This window comes from Hakea prostrata, chromosome 5, assembly GCF_041222555.1.
Source record: "Hakea prostrata isolate BN-2017 chromosome 5, UWA_Hpros_2, whole genome shotgun sequence".
Lineage (NCBI taxonomy): Eukaryota > Viridiplantae > Streptophyta > Magnoliopsida > Proteales > Proteaceae > Hakea > Hakea prostrata.
The window spans coordinates 3,241,183-3,245,452 of NC_142604.1; positions in this window are offsets into that span (position 1 = coordinate 3,241,183).

Sequence of the window (4,270 nt, forward strand, 5' to 3'; positions counted from 1 at the left end):
TCCCTATTAATATTTTTAGGATCTACCTTGGTCTTGCCAAAACCTAATAAAAAATTAATGAAGAGTAAAATTGTAAAATTCTCATTGATCCAAACTCGAAAATCTATATTGTAAGTTCAAGAACCCAGAGTGGGAATAGAAAATAACTATGAATTACCCAAATAAAGACTATTAGATTGAAAAATAAACCAATGAAAGTGGATGGTGATGATATAACTCAAACATTGACGGATATGGAAAGTGGATCAAGAGCTCAATGACGGCACCCTTGGAAGGTCCAAGAGTTCATTTAAGACCCCCCCCAATGATGGATTTAGTGTTGGAGAAGAGCAAAATGTAGAACCACCTTCGAAACTGCTCCTGGATTAATTCTAGAGGTATGGGTCTCCCCTAGCGACCCTACCTGGGCAACCCATATTGGTGCTTGTGAGTGAAAAAATGACAGTTTTGGTATTTGGTGTTTGGAACCCCCTATTTAAAGATTTCTTCGACCTAAAACGTGTTATTTCACTCCTAAGTTGTCAGAGAACATCAGAGAGTTCGTTGCGAAGAAGAAGAATATTGCAGATATCATCCAGAGAGCCTTCTGCACACCCACTGAGTTTTTTTAAGGTTAGTTTACTCCTTTGTTTGAATTGTTCATCTCCTTTTGATTCTTCAGCGTTGGTGGATTCTTGTGGGGAGATCTTTAATTAAAAGAGACATAAACCCTCTCTTTGTCATTGCTTTAGAGTGATCTCACAATCACTCTATTCTACTTTTTCTTTTTTGTTAGATTTCAAGGATGACCTATTTGCTATTCGTTAGGTTTTCGATTTGATTTGAGTTTGTAAATGCTTGTTGTTGTTAGATCCAGTTCTCAGGTGTTTTTAGAATTTCCTCTTCATTTTGAAAGTTATTTGGAACCAAATCCCGAAGTTGTATAAATGTCAGATAAGATATTGTCTGTACTCGAACATGGGTCTCTCCGAGCGACTCGAGGGGTACTGTTCAAGCAACCCATACCCCCTCTGGGTTGGTTGACCAAGGTCCCTAGGAGACTTGTACTGTTACCATTCAAGAGATTCACCCGGCAGTGTTGATTTTTGTTTCTATTTTTGACATGGGACTTATAGGGTTGTTTCTAACTTTTAACCAGCGTTTAAATATGATTGTTTGGGACACGTTAGACCATCTTTTGATTCCTTTGAAGAAGTTCAATTTGCTTGCAAGGTGAGGGCATTTATATATTTATGCTTATCTTTAGTTTCTAATTTGATATTAGACTTGCTTATTGAATTGTATGCTACTGTTTACAAACTTTTATGTTCATGTAATGTTCTAAAATTGTAGAATCATAATTGATTACTAAATTATAAGTGTTACTGCTGGGTCAAAACAAAAGTGAACTTGATCTGGGGTTGTAGATAATCATTACCCTAGGAACCTTATAAGGAACATATAGAATAGGTGACATCTCTAGGTTGTCTAGATGAACATGATTAGGCACCCCCCGTCATATCGTTGCCCTATTGGCGGGGGTATTGAAGCCAAGTGACCAATGGCAACACTATGGGGGTGGTGGGCACTTAAACCGGTAACCAATCCATCAAGGGACACAACTACATTGTGGGGGTCATTCAGTGGTAGGGTTGCATATAATAGGCTTGGGCTCATGGGCGCTCAAGATTGGTGAGACTCCATGAGAGGGCATGAAAACATCTCGCCTATTATATGTAGATGACTAATAAGGTTAAGAGAAGACGTAATATAAGTTTGTTGGAGCCATAGGATATGTTGACTCTAGATAGGGAAGGATATTGAACCAAAAAGACAAAAAGCATGAGGGGAGGTATATGAACCTAGAATGATATGACTAAATAGATGATTTGCATTGGATTACGCTTATCCCTGACACATCTCAATACTCTACCAATGGTAATGGTGAGAGTGTGTGGCCCTATATCCCCAGCCATGGTCAACGATTGGACTGTTATCCCTATATCTCGGTTGTAATGCTCAAGATTGGTGAGACTCCATGAGAGGTCTGTGTGACACTACCCATAGGAGGCTGTGTTATATCTTAGTGGGTGTCTACCTAGATAGAGACCTGCATCAATTAGAGTATAGAGCATTATTTCATCGCATTTGCATTGTCATGTCACTTCATATCATATCAGCATATTCTTGTTATTACTTTATGTTTTGAATGATGAATATGCATATTTATTTGAATTATTTGTTAAGTTCTTCGGAACTCATCCCTCGTGGAATTATGTTTTAGATTTTATTGCAGATCCAGATGTCATAGGGAATAAAGATTAGGAGACGCCGACGATCAATCCGTACAGTGTACCGGATTATGGAGATGACAACATGCACGGTGACACGCGTGCATGTTACAGCATGTATACCATGATTAGTCCTATACACCGAAGGACATAGACGATCCGAGAGAATGAAAATTTTGAGTTTCATATTTACCATTTAGTTAAAGACACTTATTGATGTAACTCCTTTGGAGATGTGAACTATTCCTTTTCAGTTCATCTTTCTTTGAGGATTAGTTTACTAGATTTGAATTCAGTTCCACTTATTTGATTCTGAGATCCTTGAATACTTTTGATGTTTATTCTTTAACATTAAACATTTGATTTATTCTTACTGATGATTGTGTTATTATGTGGAATGGTGTGTAATGTGACTTGAAATCGGATCTTGTGATTGTGGATCACTCCCATGGGTATTTAGGTAAATTGATACATGTTGGGTGGATGTGACAAAAATGGTTCATGGAAAGAGAGAGTGTTTGTGCATCTGAATATGAATGGTTGAGAGAGAAAGAAGCGTTAGGATACCTTATGGCCAATGTTTTTTGCTAAGCTTTCTCAATCTTGCCTAGTCTATGTTGTACCGGGCAGTTGGGTTTGGGGGATTTAAGGTATTAGGTTCATCTCTTCTACATTCTATTTGCCTTTTGGCAACCAGAGTTCTTTGTGGGCAAGAACCCAAATTCTGGTTTCAATGGAGAGAGATGAGTAGTGAAGCTAGACTTTTATTTGTAAATATAAGGTCAGATTGGGCAAGTCTCGGCCACCAGTGAAGGAGGAGAAAGAGGTGAAAGCTAATTAAGAAAAGGTATGTGGGATATCAATGCTTGCCTGATTGGCGGAGTGCAAAGATGCCCGAGGGTTACTCAGTTGATGGAGATGATGAGAAGGGGAAAGGGGTTGGATCCAATTTTGTTGGTAATACATCAAAAGTAATTCAATTCAATTAATTGATGGGGAAAAGATTCCACACCCGGATTCGCTGGCCCTTACTGAAGTATGCGCGAGAAGCAGTCTACACCTCACGTTCTCGTTCCACCACCAAAACGATTTCCGGCGATAGATTCCAACAATCACTGCAGGAGACTAATATCCACAGGTCGTGACCCAAATGGCCGTTTATTAATGGAATGAAGATCAAATACTAGGACAGACCCAGAATTTCTAAGCTTCCGATTCTATGGAGAGTGGAGGAGAGTTGGAGCTGCCGTTTCTGGTGTATTGGATTTTAACATTATGCCAATGAATCACTGTTAGGGCCTCTCTGGTAAGGTCCGGTGGTTTCCAAAATATATAGACCCTATTTCGTAACCTATAGCCTTCATAGTGAGTTTCCAATAATTTCCCTTGGGCATTTAATTTATTAATCAAATTAATAAATTCCAACAAATTTTAATGACAATTTGAGCTCTTCTGCCTTGGTTATTCAATATGGATCAGAGGCAGAAGGTGAAGAAGATGGCGAGAAGCAGTAAGACCTTCAGTTTTCGTGTGACGAACCAAAACGATATCGATAATAGCAACAACTATTCTTCAGAGACTAAACAGGTCGTGACCTGGCAGTTTTTTCTGATGGAGGAACCGGAAATAGGGACAACCCAGAGTTCTGCTTCCATTGATGCAGATTTGAACTTTATCTGGTTTTGGTGTATTGGATTTTAACATTATGCCAAAATTGCTTTAGTGAATTCTTATGAATGTTTTGAATGCAAATTATAGGGTTTTTTTTTCTAGAATCCAACAAAACATTGATGAATTTTAGCATCGCTGCAAAATGATTAAGAGTGGTTTTCAGACCAAACATGCTGTCACAACCCCAATTCTTAAGACTTGGTGGGACTCACATTACGAACACCCAATCGGAGCACGTGACAATTCCTCTCAGTACCAACTTGTTAAAGAGCCACTAAAAAAAATAATGTTAAACTAAACATATCCAACAACAAAGACTGATAACCTAT